The following is a 25,525-nucleotide window of genomic DNA, read 5'->3' on the forward strand; positions in this document are numbered from 1 at the left end:
TATTTATGAAAATACGAGACCAAAACAGCCAACAACAGATCAAAAGCCCCACAAGAAGATGGTACTTAACTTAGAGATGGAAAAGGTGCTCGAAGCCATCGTAGATGAAGAAAAATAAATCCAAAATAGGGACGAGCACACAAAAGAAGCGAACGAATCACGTGCTAGAAAATGGAATGAAGTAGGTGGCGCTGGTGTCGCCGTCCTGGCGGGTGTTGAGTGTGGGAGCTGTAACGGCTCACCGCTCTTTTACGGGGGTTTTGATAAGGAGAGATCTTTCGAGTATATTTCCGTGGTAGTGGTATTTCACTCACCCTTCATTATACCGACGTCTTCTAAAAGACGGTCGACTGGGGGTAGTAACCCCAGCTTTCCTGAAAGCTCTTTTTCTCTGGTATATCTAGCATTGTTATACCTAGAAATTCGTGCTGTAATGGAATTTCACCGGCTGACACGGGACTGGACTCAGAAATATATATATATATATATATATATATATATATATTATTCATATATATATAATATATATATATATATATATATATATATATATATATATATATATTAACATCAATCTCAAGTTATTTGATCATGAATTATTCTAAGTCATATACCGTTAAGTTGATGAAATTCTTTACCTAACTATACCAAAGCTGAAGTGATATCCCTGCCATTATTTGCTACTACACGTTGAAAAATCTCCTATACATAGAACACTACAATAATCTTAAAGAAATATGTCAAACTAAATCCTTCAAATTTCATAAGGATGAAATCCTTTCATCTATTTTTCCAAACATCTCACCTAACCCCCATACCATTTAAATTGAATAAATTAGCCATGTATCAGGGTTTTAGTGCACATTAATCAGTAATACTGTACTTTTATTTACAAAAAGTTACTTATCTCTGTATCTCACTTGACAATTAATTAAATACCTAAGACAATGGAAGAGCATGTACCCTGACTACTTTCAAGATAACACAACTGAAATTCTTAGTCTGTAGAATAAATCACCTCTACAAGGCCTCATAAGACATCCCTGATTTTACAGTTTATAGTGCCTTCCTAGTGCAAATTGTGTTTTATTTCAACATTCTTTCCACAAGCTCTACTTTGCACATTGAAAACAAATGCATTACATGCTCCCCCAAATTCTAATTTCTGAATTCAATCAAAGGCAATCTTTAACTAATCACACAGCTATAGGTATACCAAATCAGCAGAAAATTTCTAGTTTTGTCAGTGGTTTACCTTTACAAGCCGTGAATCCAGGTAATGAGAAGGATTTAGTCTTCACTCTTCCGTTCTTCATAGTGACTTTTGCATAGTCTTCACCTTTCAGTTCTTCACAGTGACTCTTTTGCAGTCCAAAGCCTAAAAGGAAAACATTTAAATCAGCTCCTAATGATGCCAGATTAAGGAGCTTCTTACGACAACCCATCTGTACCCTGCAATTTATATCTAAAGTTCTGAGCAATATCTGATTACATCAAGTCTTGAGTTGAAAGAAATGTAATACAGTACTAAATGAAACAATTATTGTCCTCTAAACTCCCTTTTAAAAAACCACTACAGGCAGTCCGCGGTTATCGCCGGCCTTGGTGCTTGTCTAGTGATGATGATAACTTGATTTTCGGTGCCAATAAGCGCTGATCCCCACTTAACAGCAGTGCTGATCCCCTTGGATCGGCGCTATTATTGCCGATTTTTGGTTATCGTTACGCCATTGGGAACAGAACCCTAACCGGTAACCGGGGACTGCCTGTATTATTCTTTTTGGTATAAAAATCACTTATATTTTGATTGCGTGGGGCTCAGATGAAGAGACTTCTTTAGAATCTGCAAGATAGCAGCAAGGTAACTTAGGTGGTAGTGACTTGTACCTAAAGCCATCTTTCTTTATAAAGGAAGACATTACTAATTTCACTGGTACTTTTTTGTACACCTGTCTAAACTTATGGTTTGAAAATAGTTAAACTTTTTTACTACTCAAGCTGCTTCAATGAGAGATTCAAATATGATATTTTAATGATAAAATAAAGTTTGTTCATACTTACCTGGCAGATATATATATATAGCTGTATTCTCCGAAGTCCGACAGAATTCCAAAAACTCGCGGCACACGGAGTGGGGCCAGGCGGTTAGTACCCATTCCCGCCGCTGGGAGGCGGGTATCAGGAACCATTCCCATTTTCTATTCAGATTTTCTAGTGCCACTGTCTCCTGAGGGGAGGAGGGTGGGCACTATGATTATATATATCTGCCAGGTAAGTATGAACAAACTTTATTTTATCATTAAAATATCATTTTGTTCATGCGACTCACCTGTCAGATATATATATAGCTGAATCCCACCATTGGAGGTGGGAAGAGACAGAATAGGATTTAGGAAACAAATATATGTAGGCGATTGACGTCTTGGTTCCTTACTTGTTAGCATAGCTGACTTCGTGATTACTGTCACCCAAGCCTGCTTCTGCTTTACTACAGTCTCCAGCAAGGTAGTGACCTATATAGCTGGTGAGTTCTAGATGATCTGTCCACGGGGCGTGACCACAATGGGACTAGATCATAAGACCATACTGTGAGAGCAAAGGAGCAACGACCCACCACCTGACCGAGAGCATCAACAGGACCTGGAGAAGGGACGCCAGATCGGTGGGAAGCCCCCATAACCAACTTACAGCTTTCGACATGCCCTCTCCCTGGTCCTGGGAGTCCGACAGAGGTCTAGGCCTATGTTAGCATAGCTGACTTTGTGAACCCAAGCCTGCTTCTGCTTTACTAGAGTCTCCAGCAAGGTAGTGACCTCTATAGCTGGTGAGTTCTAGATGATCTGTCCACGGGGCGTGACCACAATGGGACTAGATCATAAGGCCATACTGTGAGGGCAAAGGAGCAACGACCAACCACCTGACCTAGAGCGTCAACAGGTCCTGCTGAAGGGACGCCAGATCGGGGGAAGCCCCCGTAACCCTCTTGCGGCTTTCGACATGCCCTCTCCTGGTCCTGGGAGTCCGGCAGAGGTCCAGGCCTAGAAGCGTTATGGGACCAATCTGACGTAAAAAAAACAAAAACAAGATTAAAATATACTTCCTAACCTCTAAACGATAGGATGAGATCGCTCCTGCCCGCAACACTGTGTCTGCAGAAGCGACAACAGGTCCTGCCGACAAGGGACGCCAGATCGGTGGGAAGCCCCGTAACCCTCCTGTGGCTTTCGACTTGCCCCTCCCTGGTCCTGGGAGTCCGACAGAGGTCCAGGCCTAGAAGTGTTATGGGGCCCAATCTGGAATGCGGAAACGTATGGTCCTAGCGAATAGCAGTCTTCGTATGTCGTCTTCACGTCCCGCAAGTAATGTGAAGCGAACACTGAACAAAAGAAAGCTTCGCCAGAAGGTGGTACCCAGAAGATCGCAAAGGGACATGTTCTTCTGGAAAGCCACCGAGGTTGCAATGGCTCTAACTTCGTGAGCCTTAACTTCAAAAGACTCAAGTCACTGTCTTGAACGTCGGCTAAAAGTGCGTCTAAAATGGTGCTCCTACAAAAGAACGCCAGTGCATTCTTAGAAAGAGGCAAATCCGGCCTCTTGACAGAGCACCACAGACTGAGAAGGACCTCGACTTTCCTGAGTCTTCTGCAAATAAAATTTGAGAGCCCTGACAGGACACATGACTCTTTCTGGTTCATGTCAAAAGAATTTCCGTCATACCCTTAATCTCGAAGGTCCTGGGCCAAGGGGTAGACGGGTTCTCGTTTTAGCAAGAACATAGGGCTTAGAGAACATACTGCATTATGGCCTCTAAAACCTACATGATTATTGATAGCCTGAAGTTCACTAACTCTCTTCGCCGTAGCCAGAGCAGTTAGGAAAATAACCTTCCTTGTCACATTCTTGAGACGCCGAAGAAAGAGGCTCAAGGTATTTGACATAAAAAATTTAGGACGACATCCAGGTTCCAGGGAGGCGTCCTGGAATGAGGTACCTTGACAGTCTCAAAGGATCTCAAGAGATCGTGAAGATCCTTGTTGTCGGCTGATAGTCTGAATGCAGTTAGACTCAGAGTGGGGAAGTTTAGAGGAACCTTTCGAAATGGGGCTGCCTGAGCAGATCTACCAAGGACGTCCCCATAACCTCCACAGCTCCTGACATACTTCCTCGTGAAGGGTCCAGTCATTCGGTCGGTAGAAGCTGACGCTGTCGACCGAGAAGGTCCGCACGGATATTCTCCACTCCTGCAACGAACCTCGCAAAGGATCGTGATCCCTGCGCATGGGCCCAAAGCAGGATTTCCTTCGCCAGGGCGAACAGGGACCGGGAACGAGTTCCTCCCTGTTTCTGGAGGTATGCCAGGGCTGTGGAGTTGTCTGAATTTACTTGTATGACTCGGCCTGACACTTGCTCTCGAAGGATTGAAGGGCCAGCAGGATCGCCCTAATTCCTTGAGATTGATGTGCCAGGACACCTGTTCCCCTCTCCAGGTGCCTGACACTTTCTCCCCTCCTAGTGTTGCTCCCCATCCCTCCCTGGGAGCGTAGGAAAACAACACCAGGTCGGGGCTCTGAAGGCGTAGAGAAACCCCTTCTGCCAACCTCGAGGGGTCGAGCCACTACCTCAGGTGAATCTTGAAAACGGGAGAGATCTTCAGGGTCTCCTCTAGATTCTCCTTGTCATTCAGTTTTCCGCCAGGAAAAACTGGAATACCTGAGATGAAGTCTTCCCAGGGAAACAAACATCTCCAGAGAGAAATGGTCCCCAGCAAACTCATCCATTCCTCACGAGCATATTTCCTTCTGTAGGAAGGATGAGACTTTTTCTAAGCATTGCTACTGACGTTCCTGGGATGGAAAAGCTTGAAAAGCCACTGAATCCATCTGAAACCCCAGATAGACGATGGACTGCGTCGGGATCAGATGGGACTTTTCTTCGTTCACTAGAAGTCCTAGGGACTTTGTCAACTCTAAATGTCGCATTCAGGTCCTCCAGACACCTTGACTGTGAAGAGGCTCGGATGAGCCAATCGGCCAGGTAAAGCGAGATACGAATACCAAAAAGTGAAGCCATCTCGACACATTTCTCATGATAATCGTGAAGATCATGGGAGCTGTGCTTAGCCAAGCAAAGAGCTCTGCATTGAAACACTCGTCCCCTAGTACAAACCTCAAATACTTCATTTGACTGGGGATGTATGGGAACGTGAAAGTAAGCGTCCTGTAAGTCCAGAGCGACCATCGAATCTCCTGGTCTTAATGCTCCTAAAACAGACTGGGACGTCTCCATCTTGAACTTCTCCTTCACCATGAAGCGGTTCAGTCTACTGACATCTAGGACTGGTCTCAATCCTCCCGACTGCTTCGGAACTAGGAACAGTCGGTTGTAGAATCCTGGGGAGTCCAGCTCCAGGACTTGCTCCACAGCTCTTATTCGAGCATTTGCTCTAATAGCTCGAAAAAGATCTGTTGCTTCTCTTGATGGAATGAGGACGACAGATCCCTGGGCGTAATGCACAGAAGTGGTGAGTCGAGAAAGGGGATCTTGTATCCTTTCTCGATAACTTCAAGGGACCAGGTGTCTGCCCCTCTTGCTCTCCAGGCTCTCGCAAATTAAAGAAGCCTGGCTCCTACAGGTGCCTGGAGGTGCTGCAAGTCACTTCCTGCCCCAAAGGTTTAATGGGGCTCCGCCTTTGAAAAGACCTCTACCTCGGGAGAAGATCTCGAAGAAGAAGCTCCTCCACGAAAGGGCTTCTGCTTCCTGGAAGTCTGACCCGACAACGACGTCAAAGGGACTGCCGGGCATCTTGACGAGTGGGCCAAGAGGTCTTGAGTGGCCTTTTCCTTCAAGCTGGAGGAGAGATCCTTGAACAAGGACTGGGGGAAGAGATGGCTAAAAAGGGGAGAACAGCAAAGCCCTCTGCGACGGAGAAACTGACTTTGCAAAAGTATGACGCCAAAGGCATCTGTGTTCCCAGGCGGTCACCCATCCAAGTACTGACCAGACCCAACGTTGCTTAACCGCTGATCGCACGAGAAGTGGTGCTTTCAACGTGGTATGGCCGTTGGCTGGTAGGGCCAGTAGGCTGTAAAGTTACAGTACAAGGCCCTCTTCTTCAAGAGGCCTACTGTACAAAAGTGGGAAGCCAGTTCCTCCGAGCCATCCCTGACTGCCTTGTCCATGCAGATCAACACGCTGGACAGCTCCCCCAGGCAGATCGAGTCGGGACTCCTAATCCTGACGTCAAAGCCCAAACACCAGTCCAGGAAATTGAAGACCTCCATGGTTCGAAATAGTCCTTTCAAATGGTGATCCGTCTCCAACATAGTCCAGGACACTTTGGCAGCCGACAGGAGGGACCTTCTAGGCGCGTCGACCAAGCTAGCTCAGCAAAGTCTTCCTGGGACGAAGAAGGAACTCTTGAGCCGACGTCCTCCCCGGTCTCTTACCACATACCTGCCTTGCCGCTCAGCTGGACGGAGGCAGGGCAAAAGAAGTCTTGCCTTGGGTCTTCCTTTCCTCCATCCAGGTGTTAACCTTCTTGAAGGCCTTCTTCATCGCCAGAGACGAAGTCATCTTGACAAACCCCGGCGCTCTCCTCGTCTAGGATGAAGCAAACTGCGAAGGAGGAGAGAGAGGGGCCGAGGGTTTGAAACTTGTCGCCAAACAAGTCCTTAAGAAAAGCCGGCTAACACCTGGTAGTCCGTAGACGAGGAAGGGGGAGGCTGCTCAAGGACTGCAGGCTCCGACTCACAAGAGACTTCTCCCTCTTCAATGGGAGAAACGAAGATATTTTAGGGTCCAACACGCAGATGGGATCTACGCTTGAAGCAGTCTTAGATTGCTCTGAAGCGTCACTTCCGAGCAACCAAAGATAAAACTTAAGGACCCTTACCGGACAGAGAGCTCTTTCTTCTTCAGACAGGCCTACTATCTCAGTCAAGCTCTTAATCGTAAAAGAATGAGGCCATAAATTCGATGGCGATTTGTTCTTGGCTAAAAATCCTAGGGAAAAGGAGCAAACTGCATTCCCCTGGGAAAATCCAACATTTTTGTCCAAAGCATGGATCTTGCTAGTTTCGGGCAGTGGCCAAGGCAACCAGAAAAAGTCTTTCTGGTAAGATCCCTTAAAGAGATGGACTGCGTGGGCTCAAAAACGTGAACTGGCCAGCCACTCAAGTAAAGTACTATGTCTAAATTCCAGGACAGAAAAGGCTTTTCTTTAAGCTTTGTAGTATCAAAAGACTTAAGATCGGACAAATCTTAGTTAGAAGATAAGTCTGTTCCTTTGTGGCGGAAAAATGAGCTAAGCATTGCTCTGTAGCCCTTATTGGTGGAGGTGGAGAGATCTTTAGTTGAGCATAAGAACAGTAGAAAGTCTGCTATTTCTGTTACAGAGGTACTAGAAGAGGACACATTATTTCGTCTGCACCAAGACCTGAAGATAGACCACTTAGCCTGGTAGACTTTATCTGGTGACTGCCGTCTGCAGCTGCTTTTGAAAAGCCCTTCTTTCAGAGCAGTCGCTTAACAGTTTGAATCCTGTTAGGGCCAGAGAAGACAGGTTTTGGTGAAACTGTCGGAAGTGTGGTTGCCTGAGAACTTGTTGCTTCTGCAGAAGTTCCAGCAGACCCCGGAACCACTCCTTTGCTGGCCAGAAGGGGGCTATCAAAATCATAGACAGGTTTTGATGAGACCAAAATTTGTTGAGAACTTGTCTCACCATACTGAATGGGGAAAAGGTATACAGATCTTTGCACGACCAGTCCTGCAACATTGCATCGGTCGCCCATGCTAAGGGATCTGGCACTGGTGAGCAGAAGAGAGGAAGTTGGTAATTCCAGGAGGCCTCGAATACATGCATCATGGGTTTCCTCCAGAGCTTCCACAGATCCAGACACACCAACAGATCTAATGTTCATTCCGTGGGAAGAACCTATTCTGATGGCTCAATTTGTCTGCCAGAACATTGAGTTTCCCTTGGATAAAGCATGTTACCACTTGTGTGTTGTTCCGGTTTAACCAAGAAGAACCCTCGCTGTTCCGTACAAGGAGAAAGAGTTAGTCCCCCCGTTTCTTGATGTATGCCAGTGCAGTCGTGCTGTCCGAATGCACTGCTATAGTCTTTCCGTGCACTTCTGAGGCAAAGCACTGTAGGCCCCGAAATATGGCCTGTATTTCCTTCACACTGTTGTGCCAGTCTTGCTGTTCCTGGGACCAGGTACCTGACACTTCTTTTGACCCTAAAAGAGCTCCCCAACCTAGATTTGAAGTGTCTGATAAGAACTCTAAGCTGGGGCTGAGAGGGAGAAGAGATTTCCCCTTTGTTAGCCTCTTCCTGGAACTACACCAACGATGATCCTCTTTGACTTCCATAATTATCGGGAACACAAAAACGAGTCCAGGAACGTCCCCTGTTCCAGCTGGCTCTTAAGAAGAATTGAAGAGGTCTCAGGTGTAGCCTTCCCAGAGAGACAAACTGCTTCATGGACGAGAGGGTACCCAGAAGGCTCATCCATTGATTGGCCAACAAAAGAATCAGTTCCAAAAACTTGTTTACTGTATGAAGACACTTTTCTATTCTCTTCGGGACTGGGAAAACCTGAAAATCCCTGAGAGTTAATCATCATTCCTAAATAAGGAATCTTCTGAGAAGGAGTCTTGAGAGACTTGTCTCAATTGATGAGGAGACCAAGTTCTGGGCCAGGAGAAGAGTTCTGTGAACCTCTGTACATTGAACTTCCGGGAGCGGGAACACAGTAACCAGTCGCCGAGGTATAGAGACCTTTATCCCCATCAGATGAAGCCATTTTTGCGAGGGAAGCTAATACCTGGTAAACACTTGAAGGGCCATCGAGAGTTAAAAGTTAAGTATATCTTAGTTTAACTAGACCACTGAGCTGATTAACACCTCTCCTAGGGTTTGAGGATTAGATTTATTTTACGTGGCTAAGAACCAACTGGTTACCTAGCAACGGGACCTAGTAACTTATTGTGGGATCCGAACCACATTATGACGAGAAATGAATTTCTATCACCAGAAATATATTCCTCTAATTCTTCATTGGCCGGCCAGAGAGTCGAACGCTGGGCCAACAGCATAGGCGACAGATCTACCCTCCTCCTCCAACGAAGAACCAGGGCCACCAGAGACTGAAGCACAAAGCCCGAAATTGGAACTCCTTGCCCAGAATTACAAACCTGAGGTACTTTCTCAAAGCCGGATGAACTGGAATATGAAAGTACGTGTCCTGCACGTCAATGGACTCCATCCATTCTCCTGGCGAATGGATTCTAGAACTGACTGGTCTGTTTCCATCTTGAAGGTTGTCTTTTTGACATAGGCATTCAGTGCGCTTACGTCCAAAACAGGTCTCCAGCCCCACGATGACTTGGGTACTACAAAGAGATGGTTGTAGAATCCCAGAGAATGAGTGTCCTCTACTACCTCTATAGCCTCTTTCTGAACAAGAGACTCAACCTCTAGCAAGAGAGCAGCAAATCTTTCTGAGCCTGGAGAATAAGCTGTCAATATGACAGGTTGCAGACTAGAGGTGGTCTGTTCAAAAGGGGATAGTGTTGCCCTCCTTCAGGACAGACACTATCCAGGTCCAGTCCTTTCTGTTCCCACCATTCCCAAAGGAGGAGGAGCCTTGCTCCTACCTGAATACAGGAGGACTATACCCTCACTTCTTGATGGAAGATTTAGAAGAAGACCTCTTGATGGAACACCGTGGGAAACAGGTACTTGCTCTTGTCCTAGCGTACTGTCTAGACAGGGAGCTCTGTAAGGGAGTAGTCTGCAGAGAGTCAAAGATCTAGGTGGAGGAGCAGAGGATCCCTTAGGGCGTCTCGCAGATTGGGAGAGCAGGTCCTGAGTGTCTTTTCTGCAGGTCAGAGGCAATGTCTAAAACTGTAGCCTGGGGAAACAGATGCATATTGTTCAAGGGAGAGAAGAGAAGAGCCGACTTCTGAGACGGAGTGACTCCTTTGATATAAAAGAACACCACAATTCTCTTTTCTTAAGGACGCACATGGCGTAAAGACCAGCCAACTCCTGTGCACTGTCACAAATGCCCCTGTCAATACAGGAAAGCACTCCCATAAGGTCTGAAGAAGAATCTTGAGGCAAACAAGAGCAGTCTCTAATCTTGCAAGGTAAAGTGCCCACTGCCCAGTCTAGAAGCTCATTACCTCGAACACTTTAAAAATATTCTTTAGACGATGAGCAAGTTCGTTCTGAAGCCGAAAACAATTTTGGCTGAAGTGAAAGCTGACCTCTGGCCGAGCCTATAAGACTAGGGGGAAGTCTCCCTGAGAGGAGGCGGAGACTCCCAGGGAAGGAGCTTCTCCTGCTCAGCATAGAATCTATAGCTTGACCTAGACAGCTTGGGGGCGGAAAACAAAAACTGCTTTACCTTGCTCCCTCTTCTCTGTGAGCCACCCTTCTACTTCACTCCAGTGCCTTCTCATGCTGAGGAAGAGAGAACCAGCTTAGATAACTTTGAAGAATCAGGTTGGGAGCTTCCATAAAAAAAGTTGAAGCAGGAGAGGAGGGAGTCGCTGGCAAAAAGAAGCTTGGAGAGGTGGCTTACAAGAACCTCAATAAAGCACAGTACACAGACAAAGGAACATCCTGATAGACTATGACCTATTCTTCAGAAGAGACAGTAGAAAGTGACAAGTCTGCTGGTATTTGAGATGCTGGAGGTGCCTTCTGAAGCAAACCTTAAATGCTTAAAAAACTGCTTTACCTTGTTCCCTCTTCTCTGTGAGCCACCCTTCTACTTCACTCAGTGCCTTCTTCGCAGAGGAGGAGAAAAGCAGCTTAGATAACTTTGGTATTTGAGATGCTGGAGGTGCCTTCTGAAGCAAACCTTAAATGCTTTCTAGCTTGCTCTGGATCGGATCAACCGGAGGAGGATCACTGTCCGAGACAACACTAAGATGAGAAGGTGGAGGAGTGGGCGCCAACGGGCACTCAGGAAGCAGTGAAGGAGTGGGAGCCAAAGGCACACTTGATGGCGAATGGGTGCCAATGGGCGCTCATCTGCAACTTTGAGCTTGGGCGCTTCGATGCTAGCTGCTGGCTGCTCAGGTGCTAATTGGAGAGTTGAGGATGCTGGGCGCACAACTCCTGATGAAGGGGTTCCCTTGTGTAATGAATGTCTATGCACCACAAGGCACCTCAGCGCCAGACTACGATCGTCATCTGATACTGAAGAGAATTGCTCCAGGCTGTCCCAGTGACTGCAAGAGGGGACCGCTGAATTCTTGCCCTTCTTACAAGGCACAGAGAAGAGATCTCAAAAGTCCACTGCACGCCTTTTCAGGGGTGTGATTTGTCCACAAAGTGCCGTAAACGCCTGGGACTAAAATCCTCAGAGCTGGAGGACATACAATAAACGTTCACTTGAAGGCCTTTCCAACAGCCTTTGGTTGCAGTCTGGGATTCATCAACAGACTGAACTGAGGAGGCAACTGCTTGGGGGCAGACATCACCGACCTCCCTTAGGCTACAAGTCTGACTCCTCCCAGGTGCTCGGGAGTATGCCAGGGACCTTGGCCTAGGAGAATCAGCAGGCTGAACAGCCACCTCCTCCACTACCACTGCACTAGCACTGGGCGCCACGGGGTGCTCCGACTCACTTCTATTCATTAGCACTTTTACTGATGGTGTTAATTTAGCGATCGATTGCTCAATTCAAACCGCATATCGATTTTCGACTCCAGGCTGATGTTGGTGATGGGATCGGAAACGTTAGAGCTGGGTAAAGAAGAGGTTTGCATAGGTGGAGGAGATGGCATGGGATCAGAAAAAATTACAGGTGCAATTGCATTCGACTTAGCAGATGAATCCTGACTAGCTGAGGCTTTACAAGTTTCTCTAGCAATAGGTTTTCTCTTCCTATCTCTAGCCAGTTTCATAAGATGCAAATCTAAAGTTTTCCACTTCTTTAAATCCCATTCACTACATTCCTCACATCATAAAATCAATTGAACACATTTGTCCCCTACACTGAATACAAATAGTGTGAGTGTCATAAGATTCCTTAGTAAGTCTCGTATTGCAGCCTTTGCTACAGCACCTAATACTGGAACTACTAGTGTCAGAAATCATGGAAAAAATCAGAGACAAGTACAAAAATCGGGCATAAAATTTGTCAACTGATGATCAAAATTCACCTTACACTATCTAATTGTGCCAAAAGGCTACGAAAATAAATATTTCACCAGTCGTAGATGAGAACAGACAACCAGCAAAGTATAAATTTCAAAATTCAAGCTGCTGCCAACCACAGTCCTTCAACCACAGCTGGCAGAAACAAATTGAAGCTCTGCACTGCAATGTTGTACCTATTCTTCCCCCGAAAGTGGGCATGGCATGTTGCCATAACCAAAACAAACTAGCGTGACCCGCAATTTCAAATTTTAAGCTGCTGGTTAAAAGAAACTAATAACTATGTAATTACTGGGTAAGTTACTTATATAAAAATTATATTTTTATGATAAATAAAGTTTTATATACACTTACCCAGTAATTACTTAGCCTAAGTTTCTGCTCGAACGCCAGCAAATTTTGAAATTTGCAGTAGCGATTCATTTGTTTTTGTGTAGGTGACAAGACCCCACCCACTTTCAAGGTAAGAGAGGAACAACTAAGCCAATACACCAATTTGTTTATTTAAAAATTTCCATGAGCAGGAGGGTTGGCTCCATCCTTAGTAAGTACATATAAAACTTTATCATAAATATAATTCTTATATAAGTAACTTACCCAGTAATTACTTAGCTGATTCCACATTGAAAGGAGGTAGGGAATTGTGGACAGTAAAATAACAATCTACATATGTACTGTATACATACTGTATATGGTAGCTGACATCCAAAACTGGTCTCCAACCCCGGAAGCCTTGGGGACAACAAAAAGCCTGTTGTAAAACCCCTCTGACAAAAGGTCTACAGCTTCCTCCACCACTCCTTTGCGAAGGAGAGAATCCACCCTCTTAGCGAGGGCCAAAAACTTCTTGGACCCTGTCGAGTAAGCTGTCTAGGTGATCAGCGACTTTGAAAGCGGAGGAGTCTGATTGAAAGGAATGGAGTAGCCCAACTTCAGAACCTGAATTACCCAAGGTTCTGCACCCATGCAACTCCATTCCTCCCAAAAAGGTGCAACTTGGCACCCACCAGGCCATGAAGGACACAGGTCTTATTTACTGGTGGCTGCTTTTGCGAAGACTTCTTAAATGACTTCTCTGGAGGACGAAGTTTCGAACGAGGTCTGGGCTGGGTTCTAGCTCTTCCTCCACGAAAGGACTGAGGCTGCAAAGATGAAAAAGGCTTGGATATGGTTACAGGAGTTACCTTGGGACGCTTCGACGATTGGGTCAGAAGATAAGTAGTCGATTTCTTCTGCAGATCTGAAAGAACTTCTTTAATGGTGTCCTGGGGAAAAAGGTAAGACTTGTCAAGTGGAGCAAATAAGAGAGGTGACTTCTGGATAGAGGTCACTCCTTTAGTAGTAAAGGAGCACCACAGCTCTCGCTTCAACGAGCCCATTGCATATAGCGATGCAAGTTCAGCCGAACCGTCCCTTACTGCCTTGTCTGCGCAACAAAGAACATTAAGCCAGTCCAAAGCAAAGTCTTCTACAAGGGCTGAGCAGTCTTCAATTTTCCGTGCCAAAGCCCCCATTGTCCAAGCCAGGAAACTAAAAATCTCCAAAACCTTGACAATACTGCGAACAAGATGCTCAAGTTCAGGAGATGAGTAGATTTTCTCCAAGGCGAAAACAGAATGAAGCAATGCATCAAGCAAGCTGGAGAAATCCCCCTGGGAGGAGGCAGAAACTCCCAAGGAAGGTGCTTCCCAAGCAGCATAAAACCTGTACTTCCTCTTAAGAAGCTTTGAAGAAGGAAAGGTGAAAGAAGCCTTCCCAGCAGCTTTCTTTGAAGTTAACCACTGACCTCTTTCATTGCTTTCTTGGAAGAGGAGAGGACGAACTTAGGAGGGCATGAGTCAGAGGCATGCTTCTTTATCAAATATGTAGAGGCAGGGGAGTCTGGAGGAGCAGGCTGGAAGAAGTCTGGGAAGTTCAATAACAGGAACATGAGGAGACTCGAATAAGCCGAAGCAGGCGCCAAATCATGGTTCACTTCTTCCTCCTCCGACGAAACAGGAGAGAGAACTAAATCCTTGGACTTAGGAACTGTCGTCTTCTTTAAGAAAGTCATCAAATCCTCCAACTGATGCTTAATTGGAGCCAGAGAACCCTGACTTGAGGTGACGAAAGAGGGAGAGACAGCGATGGCATCAGGCACTTAGAAGAAGCAGGAGTCGAACAGTCTGAAGTTGGCACCAAGCAAGAAGCTGGCGCCAAATGAGCAGGTGCAGGCGCCTGAGACTGAGCAGTTGGTGCCAGGCGCTCGGGAGAAGGCAGGCGGTCAGGAGAGCAAGAGCACTTGGGCTGAGGCGGCGAGTGCTTAGGTGACAAGATCAGGCAATCTTTGGTGCCAAGAGATTCCGGACCATCCCAGGCTGCTTGTTGAACCTGAGACAACGAAGGAGGCGGATCAGCAAAACTTCAAGAAGGTTGAGGACTAACGCTGACTTCCTTAAGTCTCTTTACGGGAGGAGGAGAGCTGTCCGCAGCCGCAGAGTGCCTCTTTAAAGGACAAGAAACAGAAGACAGATGCCGACAATGCCTTCCATCCGGAGATGAATCATCCGAATCGGACATACGACACGCACTGAATGAGATACCTTTCCAGTGGCGCTCAGTCAGCACCTAGGAATGTGCAATAGGCTCGACGGAGGGGACGACTGCCTGTGAGCAAACCCTACCAGCCTCCCTTTGACCTCTGGTATGTCTTATCTCCAGTGTGGGGGAATGGGGCAGGGACTTTCATCTATGAGCACTGGTAGGACAGACAGCTGCCTCCTCAAAAAACACAACACACTCACTTTGCACTTTACTAACACTGGTAGCACAAACATCTGGAACAGAAGCTTTATCAACAAAGGCCTTAAAAGATAAAACAAGATTCATGGCGGTACTGGCCAAAAACTCTAACTTCTTATCAACCCTACACCCGAGACTGGCGATGGCGTTGAAATCAGAAGCACGGGAAGACAGTAAAAGAGTACGTGGTAAATCAGTAGGACTCAAAATAGGAGAAACAGAAGGGATAAGTGGGGAAAAAACAGTGCTATCCTCAGCCACTGAAGGCAAAGGAGTAGCTTCTAAGCCAGCTCTATGCTCCGCTCTAAGATCTGCCTTCCTCTTCCTATCTTTATCAAGTTTATCAGAATGGGAACAATAAACCTTCCACTGCTGAGAATCCCAATCCTGACATTCCTGACAAGTAATCTCCCCATTACAATCATGTCTCCTACATTTAATACATTTAGTATGAGAATCATACATTATCTTATGACCTAGTTTACATCCCTCAGTACAGAACCGAACGCTAGAAGGAACTAAAATCTGACATGGAAAAATAGTGAAAAATTACAAAAATAACCTAATGGTTCACTAATTGCAAACAAGGCCACACAAAATCTGAATATGTCACCAAAATACAGGAAAACAATCCAACAAATGACGTAAGGTACTGCCCAAAAACCACCGATGTTGATCGGGAGCTGGCAGAAAACAAATTGGTGTTTCCCGCCAAGCTGTACATGTCAGTCCTGATAGTGGGTGGGACCCTGTCACCTGCACTAGTGATGGTCTGCCGTGGTAGGAAGCTGTTAGCTATGTAATTGCTTGGTAAGTCATCACTTATATAATACTGTACATTACAGCATAGGAACATATGGCACATCATCTTTTAACTAAAATATAACTGATAAACTTACATTTGTAGTGTAAAATGCTTTGAAGACAACAAATTCATCAGCAGATACTCTGTAAATTTATTGTTCAGATAGTTCAAACTATACAGAACACTCCCAACTTTCACCTCTAACATTCTCCTGTTATGGGATATTTTGTAGTTTCATGTGTAGGCTAATTACAATACATTGACAGCAAAAGTCAAAGTTAGTTTGGGAAGGTAAAACACCTAACCTTATCAAAATCTGGGTAGCTTTTCCACATAAGTAATCAACAAATTTGTCAAATTAACAAAATAAAATGTTTTGTAAACTTATATACAGTTAGCAATGCAAAACCTAACATTTTACCCATTGACAAATACAAAACTAATCATTTGATTGATTAAAACTACAAAACATCCTTAAAGCAATGTTGAAAGCTACAAATCAACTAAGTTCACTGACTGCAGGAATACTGAACTTTCCTTATAACTATACATAGAAAAATTAATACCAATTCTTTTTAGTTTATTGGTTCATTATCATATATTTTTGTAAACAAATAAATCTAACTCAAGCTTACAGGAACAATTCTGTACAATACAGTACCACTTTAAAATTCCTTATCATTGATAAATACAGCAACTCTAATACACAGTTTCCTTTAAACATGAAATGCAGTAACAGTACTTGCCAGCTATATGATGATAACTTCTGATTTTATTGTTTCAGTTACACTTACCAAGACTGACCTGGACATACTGTGTTCATAAAAATGTATTTCAATGCCACGCTTGTAAATCTGATTTCACATGGAGACCAATCTTTTACGGTAAATTTCATCTTCTACATGATATAATTTCACTATAAAATGACCTAGAATTAGTAAGTTGACTACTGTAGTAAGATCGAGTTATGCCAATTCGACACTTAGGCTAAAATGTCACAGTCTGTAAACTATCACGTAACAGATTTCATAATTTCCCGCAGCCGGGGATCAGACATTCAATATACATAGCAGTCAGACACTCTGACCTTCTGAATGACTCCTGAAGGTTACTTCGGCCCTGCTAAAATCAGAACTGAAAATATTCACCCAGGTCCCTTTCAAAGTTCAATATAAGGTAAAACTATACCTTAGTTGTGCGGCCTGATTCTTGCCAGTCACCAAACAGGGCAGGTTATGGCCTGGGGGGTTGCCCTCCTCTCCGGTCAGGTCAGGGCATGTCTTCCTAAGTTAGGTTAGGTAGGTAAGATCTTGTTAGGTCAGTACCTAGCATTGGAGGAAAAGTTGTCTATTTCTGTAAAAGGAACCTGTCCCGGTCGATGACTGGCTGGAATTAGGAAGCGCAACTAAAGTAACGTTTTACCAAATATATTACTTAAGACACATTTCTTATTTGAAATTAAAGGTACAAACTGCCTAGCACTGGCAGGGTAGCCTAACCTTACAATGGAACACATTTATGGCTGCGCCTTTACGCCTAGGCTACCCAAGGCTAATCTAGAATTTCAATGGACAGTTACTTAGGTAAAACCGTTACTTAAATATGACTAATCTCAGTACGACACCCAAATAACATACAGTTTCGCTTTTTGCTATGAACACTGTAACACTTGAGGGATGGGAGACTGTATCCTGTAGGCTAATATACGGTAGCCAGCAACAAGTTTTGTTAATCTCCGCTACATTTTGTATTTGCAGGACTTATTTACAGGTTACGTTTATAAATGCTTTAGAATACCTATCTATGAACTTCTAATGTAACCGGACGAAACTTACATTAAGTATAAGTGTAAAGAAGTAACCTTATCAACTACTTACAATAACACGTCTGACGACAGAAGGAAATCATCCCCATTCTGTTTTCTGACGTGACTCGGTTCAATGATGTCACGACAGCTAACTGCTTAGAACATTACTGCCGGTCATTTCTCGTTAGTTTATTGTATATTTTAGAGATGGACTTCAAAGAACTGATGGGATAAGAATTTCCATGAACGCTCTTAGTCGGCACTTGTCATTTCTAGGTTATAGTTTTAATCAAATGTATGATTATATACGAACGAGACTTTAATGGGAGGAGAAAAAAAAAAAGACACCAGAATTATACGAACATATTTTGTTTCAGCTACATTATATTATAAATTCATATTCAGAGAGTGAATATGTTATCCCTCGGGCAATTTGAGGACATCGCCACTACTACAGACATCTATTGAGGTTAAAGCTAAGGAAGCTCGAGAGAGAAGAGTCGCCAGCTTGGGACCACCGGGGAGACGTCATCACGTCATGACGTCAGACCAACAGGCCTTGTTTCTTGGTGGTCTTGGTTGAAGTAATTGACAAAAACTTGTGTATGACAACTATATTTGTTTACAGAAAAGGTTTAACTCTCGATTGTACGTAAGTTATGCTGAATTTTATCAAAGTGCTACAGCATGTGGGTAAGAAATACTTTCCTATTTCCTTTGATTCTAGAGGTTACTCATTTTCATCGCAAATATTACTGAAATGAACCAAAATAAGTAAATATCATAATTCGTGCTTCTGCAATAAGCCCCTGTTTAATAAACTATAATTTTTTGGATAAAAAATATTTGTTGTTAATACTGTAAGCAAAATGCAGCCTATTAATCTTTAATATAAATTACTACTTTAACAGTAATATGTACAGTAACAGCGGATTTCAATTGAAAATGAGAAATCGTAAGGTGTATACACAGTAATATATATATATATATATATATATATATATATATATATATATATATATATATATATATATATATATAAAATGCATTATGAACATTGGGAGAACTAGTGATTAATTTGTAGTGAAAATTTTCTTGCCATTCAGGTCACGCTTCTTCGAGTTATGTACACGAGATAAGAAAAACTTCAGCTACATAGCATTTCTGAGGTTCCTTTAATTATCATTTCCCTATATTCACTGGTTTAGGAGCCCGCAACAGTGATCTGTTTATATGGGAACCGAATCTGTGATACAGCACTTTATAAACCCACAGGCATCTTATCAAAACAATATGATTGCCTGTTTCCAAAATATGTCCGTTGCAGGCTCAGACAGACAGACTTGACAGACATCAGACAGACAGACACAGACAGACAGACATACATATACACATATATATATATATATATATATATATATATATATATATATATATATATATATATATATATATATATATATATATATATATATATATATATATATATATCATAACAGTGGCTATTTGAAAAGTTAGAGTTAGGCATTAAGCTTATTTTTGGACACTTTTCTTTATCTAGTAAGTTACTGATTGCCTTGGGAAAACATATTTGGCCTATTCCGTGAAGCAATCGGTCTCGCAATGCGTCTTACTCTTAATCAGTAATCTAGTAATTATACATAAGTATTTTTCCTTACAACAGAATTACAACTTAAAAATGACTTGCGGTTCTCTGCTGAAGCACAGCTTCAACTGTGCTATTAATGGTGATCCTAAGGTTTAGCCTTTTGTCATTTGCCTTAAGGTCTACTACTTTAGGTGTCAAAAAAAAAAACACTGCAATGTTCCTGGAATCGGATCTACTAGCGTTTGAAGTTTTTTTTTTTTTTATAAGAATATGGTTTTTCAAAGAAGGCTTGCAAGCTCTTTTATTGAAATGGTAATAGGAGGAGTAATATAAATAACATTAATTATTTGAGAATTATGAAGGGACTGAACAAGAAAGAATGTAGGGCCCAGCCTAGAAGTATACTTATAAATAACGCTTTTGGATTATCAAATTATTTTCGGGTTACGCAAAAATATGTGAAATCAAAATCATTTTTGGGGGGAATGCGGTATCCTTTACTTACTTTTCATTCAAAGAAACCAAATGCCAGCAAGTGTTCTCGCTCACCCGCTGACATTTGAGAATGAATTCACTACTGCAAACGTGCCTTCAAAATACTCAAGTCCTATCTGTTCAGAAAGGAAATAGTCATTTCACCTTCCTTCTTCCATTTGAAGAGCAATTCACTGAGGAAAAACCGATCAGAAAGTATTTCAAGTATCATCGATAAAAAAAACTGCTTTCATCAAATTTCACCACTGAACTGCTTTTTTCAGATAATTTCCATTTTTCTCAAAGATTACTTTCACTGTTTGAATCCGTGTCTCTTAAAAGAACTGCATCGCCATTAGGAAGTAATTTCGCCTTCATCATGGGAGACTCGTGGGAAATCCCCGTCTTTCTTCTGAGAGACTCGAGAGAAATTTCATCTTTCTGAAGTCGGACCGTCAAGAAATATTTCCCACTTTTTCCATTTAGAAGCGATTTCTCTCAATAGCAATATCGTTTTATACAAGACATTGAATTTTACAATTAAATGAAAGTTCACTTTTCAACATAAGGCCATTTAAAACGCGATTTCACTGCCTTAAAGTCAGATATTTAAAGCTGCAGTTTAAGCCGACACTAACTAACCTAAATGAATTAAATGCTTAAAAGGAAAAGAATTATCCAGAAATGACCCCATTGAATTTTTCGAGATAAAGTGACTTATAAATATATCAAAGACATGTGGATGAAAGAAACTAAATTATTGTACAATGTTGACATAAAACATAATTATTATTATAAAAATCTTAACAAGTATGAGAAATCAAATTTACTTCTAATTATAAAGTACGTTTACACTTCTAACCAGGTGGCAATTACTTTCTTTACACGAATTTCTAAAATAATTTTCATATCAGGTTTACTCATGTACATTTCTGACTCACGTCAAACACGTGCGCGTTATTCACTCAGAAGGGCGAATGAAATGTTGTCTATTGGGTCACACATCTGCAGATACAGTTATATATAAATACACTTAAATTAATTTTTGTCACCTATCTTATTCACCAGAAGGTATACATGAAATGTTGTCTATTGGGTCATTGCAGTTGGGAAAACTCGCTGGTATGCAACATAATACATATACAGTTATATGTATATGTATGTACGACACGTATAATTCCACACACTTATTCACAATATAATAAATATTGGGTCATTGCTGAGTCAGGAAGTTATAGCTGGTATATATATATATAGGTTATATATATATATATATATATATATATATTTCTGTTATGATTGTGTGTTGATATATATATATATATATTGGGTCACTGCTGATCGGGAATAACGCTGTATAAGTTGGACTTGTCCAAGAAAGCAGTGGGTAACTTTCCACCTTTTCTGAATAAAAACTCTGTTGATGATATCTTATCCAGTTTGAATGAAATGTTGTCCATTTTTAGTTAATTCTACTAATGCACAGAACAACTTTGCCCATGTATGTGACGTGAGTAAATTTATAATATATATATATATATATATATATATATATATATATATATATATATATATATATATATATATATAATGGCATCAGTGTACACTGCAGTGTAAAAATATTTTCCTTTTTTCAGTATCTAGACCATAAAACCACTCATCAATTTCTGAAGTGTCACGAACTAAAAAAAAAAAAAAAAATGGGAGCAGGTACTACCAAATATACAAAATACTGAAAATGAAAAATCCTCTCTCTCTCTCTATTAGAAAATACGATTAAGCTCAAAGAAAACTATCTAAAGCACATAGGTAACAAAATAGAATTTTTAAACGACACCTTTTGTGCACAAAACAAAAACGCCTTACTTGTAGAATACCATTCTGAAGCCCGCCAGCTTTGAAACAGAATACGGAACCTTTCTTTGTTGGTCAGCAGGAAGTCCCGGCCTGCAGAAACCTCCTGTAGAAAGAACACAACCAGTGGAAAACACCATACATGATTGAATTTATTTCCTCAAAATGTATTAAAATATAAAAAAAAAGCAATGACAAATTATTCCTTTACTGTCTCTCAACTTTTATTTGAGTTCTAGATTTTCCTTTATTCTAATAGTTTAAAGGCCTGGTGGATGGGAAATGGCGTGATATAATTCTGTTAAGTTTGTTTCAGATTTTTTACCACTCTTTCCGTCAGGAGGTTGGCAGGCAGGTAAGATTAAAGGAGTGGTAAAGGTTTCTAATAACATTAGATGAAGACAAAGGAATCATTGCAGACTGTACACCGCTGTTGTCGCTTTCAGAAAACAAATGCTAACTGAATTTGCTTAAAATCACAGGGCGGACTTTTCTTTTTGGGAGCAATGTTTTTCATACAGTCCTCTTAACGGTATTAAAAATAATAGCTGAAATAAAAAAATAATTAGCAAACATTAAATTTCTAAAAAAAAAAAAAACTTATTGCCTTCGTGGAATTTTGAATAAGAGATCTAATTATATCAGTCGAGTTAATGATTTTAAGACAATTATTATTCCAAAACAGTGAGATTATATAATATAAAATTAAAACTATTGAAGTCACCAACCAGTTCATACGACATACCGAAGTTGAGAAAAATCAGCGAATCTTCCTTGTAATTCACATGTTGATTTCTAATCGAATGAACAGGAAAAATAAATCCTCTCTCACCAGCCTGAGGCTGTTCCACCAGTCTTCCGTTCCTTTTCTCTTTTCCTGTGTGAGGCCGATTATTAGCCCAGTTTCTTGTGGGTGAGGAAAAGGTAGGGGGCTATGATTTTCGGTCCATCAAAGCAGTTTCTCGTTGCTGTTCTAGGTTTGAGTTAATCTGGCCAATTTTATATATTATAAAAAATACTTCAATTACATGGAACATTTCAGTGACAATAAGATTTATTATGATAAAGAAGATATATGCATATTTTTGGAACATTTCCAATTAACACAAGACTTATTAGCATAAAGAAGATGTATGCATATTCTATCTTATTTTCAGAGCTATTAGTACGATTCACTGCGTATACTTGACAAAAAATGTACTAAGCTCTTGCATCATGAAGAGAGCTGTAGGCCAAACAAATGTATTTGACTGGATGCAAGTGAATTACTACATCCTGTGGTTGGTCATGCATGAACATTGGGCAACACCCACATGCATCTCCCCAGCAACCTTTAATACTACCGATAGGAGCAGAACCAGAAGGTATTACAATTTCAAAATAAAAGAAAGCGCCAGTGCTTCGACCATTTATCTCAGTTACTTGAGCATATTTCATTATTTGCCTCATTCAGTATAATCATGGTTGTCGCTCAGATTAGAGGGGGAGAATCATATTGTCAACAGAACCTGCTCTAAGAATCTTTCGGAATGTGGTATAACTGAATTCAGTTCAAAAAAAGTAATTAGAATATGAATCTCAGCCTAAAAAACGTATAATGTTGATACTTTAATTTCGAAGATTTGTAAACGGTACAAACTTTAACAATTGTTGTTTGTCTGTTTGCGGAAAGCAAAACGATATGCATATCAAGTATCTCTCTCCCTGATGCTTTGCGTACTGCCTTAAAACTGAAATATAAATACTACTGTAAAAAATTAAGTATATATTAGCTTAACCAGACTGAGCTGATTAACAGCTCTCCCAGGGGCTGACCCGAAGGATTATAATTATTTTACGTGGCCAAGAACCAACTGGTCACCTAGCAACGGGACCTACAGCTTATTGTGGAATCCGAACCACATTATGACGAGAAATGAATTTCTATCACCAGAAACAAATTCCTCTAATTCTTCATTGGCCGGTCGGAGAGTCGAACGCTGGGCCAACAGCGTGCTAGCCGAGAGCTCTACCCACCCTTCCAAAGAAGAACTAAATACTACTGTAAAAATGAATTTCATATACTGTACATCTCATGATTATTTTTATTTCCTCAAAATCTTCCGAAAATGCTAATCTCTGAACGAAGATTTTGTGTCTCATTCGTATGGTTCAGGAACGATATCTCAGCTGTGCTACTTTCTTTTATAATGACGGGCTTGTTACATGAATTACTTGGCTTAGAAACCCCAGTGATGATAAAAAAATAAGAATTTTAATTTTTAAAATTCTCTAGGAAATTCAATTCATAAATGTAAATTAAATTAGGAGACAAGAGACTTAGTTAGCCTTAATGATATCCTTTCAGGAGAGGGATGTCCTACCCCACTGTCTCAATGCTCACGTCCTCCTTCAATCTCCTTCTCTTCCTCCAGGGGATCTTCTCTCATGTCATTCCATCCTTCATTCATTTTGCAGACTTTTCATTCTTTTTGTTTTATAACGAGAAGAATCACTTAAATCAGCGCATCAATATTCTCACGGTTTTCCATTATGACCTCAGTCGCGTAATTATTTCAATTAGATTATACTTTCGTCCTGGTTTTGTTGTTTGTTTGTTAAATAAGTTATGCGTCGGATAAATGATCTTAATAAGGATACATCCTAAAGCAGTTATAAGAACGAGAACTGACTCCAACTTCTGTTTGTCCTCTGCAATTCATATCAAATTCTTTCTGTCCTATTGACTTTCAAATTAGCGTTCGTTGATGTCGTTACAGTCCTTCCAGTGTGTCGAACCACAGAAACTAACTGGCACAATACTCTTACATGGGACTCGGCCATCCGACCACTACCCCGAGGACAATGTCAATAATTTCTTCCTTATCCTATTACTAGGGTATCACACGGTATCATTTCATTTACCAAGCTCTAACTTCAACGGAAATTGAGGCTTTGATTTTGCTTCATTTGGAATATTTTTATTTTTATCCTTATATTTGATATATAACCAACATGATAATCGATTTCATATAAATATAAACAAATAAGATACTACAAAGCCTTTGAAATATGTATTATCAAAAGCAGTCCTTTGGCTTAACAAGTCTTATAGCTGGAACAACTCTGAGCGAGATGAAAAATAAATAAAAGCTTTTGCTGTACAGGGGAAACACTATGAGGAGCATAGTCTTTGATGGAAGAAAAGTGAAATAAAATCAATAAATGCTTCCCACTCTCAGACTAATCTCTTCTGCAGTTTTGCATTCGATACCGTTTCATTATTATTATTTATTTCAGTTAATGAGTCATCTAATTAGACATATGACGTCAAAGCGCTTCATGGAAAGTTTAACGGTACTTCATCCTGCATTTAGAGTCGTCTGTAATGAGACACTTTTGCAAATGAAGAGAGAAGTGCACCCGACTGCTGTCGCTCATCTCTCCATCGGAAAACACAGACACAGATGCAATTACGTAGCGCATTCAGGTGAGGGTTTCTATGTAAGTATATTTACGTGCGTATATGCGCGCGCATTCTTGATGAATCCCTGCACGAATAGTTGCGATTATCTGCTAATAAATCGACCCATGAATGACTTACAGCATAAGACAACACATCTGGGCTTATCTGAGACCCAAGTGATTTGGGATTGACAGTAAAACAACAAAATTGTAAACATACCATTTTGCATCACATCATTTTGATTCTCACCACAAAAAGGAACGGAGAGGACCTCCCTGGACTTGATTCAAATATGGGCCTGAAGCAAAAACATCACATTGAACGCACTATGTCACCAGTTATCTCTGCCTTCTTTTCATCCGAAAATATTACTACTGTATATATAGCTCAGCTTATCCTGGATAGGACAAAGTCAGTCTCCAAGCTGCGTGAAAATAATGTTCAGAAAAGGAGGAGGAAATTATTTACAGAAAAGAAGTAAGAGGATGCAAGCCACTTCCAACTCCCCGTGTCGACTAATGTCCTTCGCGCAAAACGCGCTAGTTATAATTCCATTCGACTACCATTTATCT

General features: G+C 41.6%; 1 long non-coding RNA gene and 1 pseudogene across 3 annotated transcripts in view; both read right to left on the bottom strand.

Moving 5' to 3' along the window:
* LOC136840644 (uncharacterized) overlaps positions 1-22,404 on the bottom strand; it is a 37,639-nt gene extending 15,235 nt beyond the window's left edge. Inside the window, exons 1-3 of one of the 3 annotated variants that reach the window (XR_010853693.1) lie at positions 22,254-22,404; positions 21,521-21,614; positions 1,256-1,378 (exon numbers count right to left, since the gene is read on the bottom strand). This is a non-coding gene — a long non-coding RNA (uncharacterized lncRNA). Of the gene's footprint in view, positions 1-1,255; positions 1,379-17,599; positions 17,772-21,520; positions 21,615-22,253 lie in introns of those variants that run through there. The other 2 variants (XR_010853692.1, XR_010853691.1) reach the window with 2 other exon arrangements.
* LOC136841321 (5S ribosomal RNA) lies at positions 5,951-6,066 on the bottom strand (annotated as a pseudogene).
* Positions 22,405-25,525: the final 3,121 nt, after the last annotated feature.

Source organism: Macrobrachium rosenbergii, chromosome 8, assembly GCF_040412425.1.
Source record: "Macrobrachium rosenbergii isolate ZJJX-2024 chromosome 8, ASM4041242v1, whole genome shotgun sequence".
In the NCBI taxonomy this organism is placed as follows: Eukaryota; Metazoa; Arthropoda; class Malacostraca; order Decapoda; family Palaemonidae; genus Macrobrachium; species Macrobrachium rosenbergii.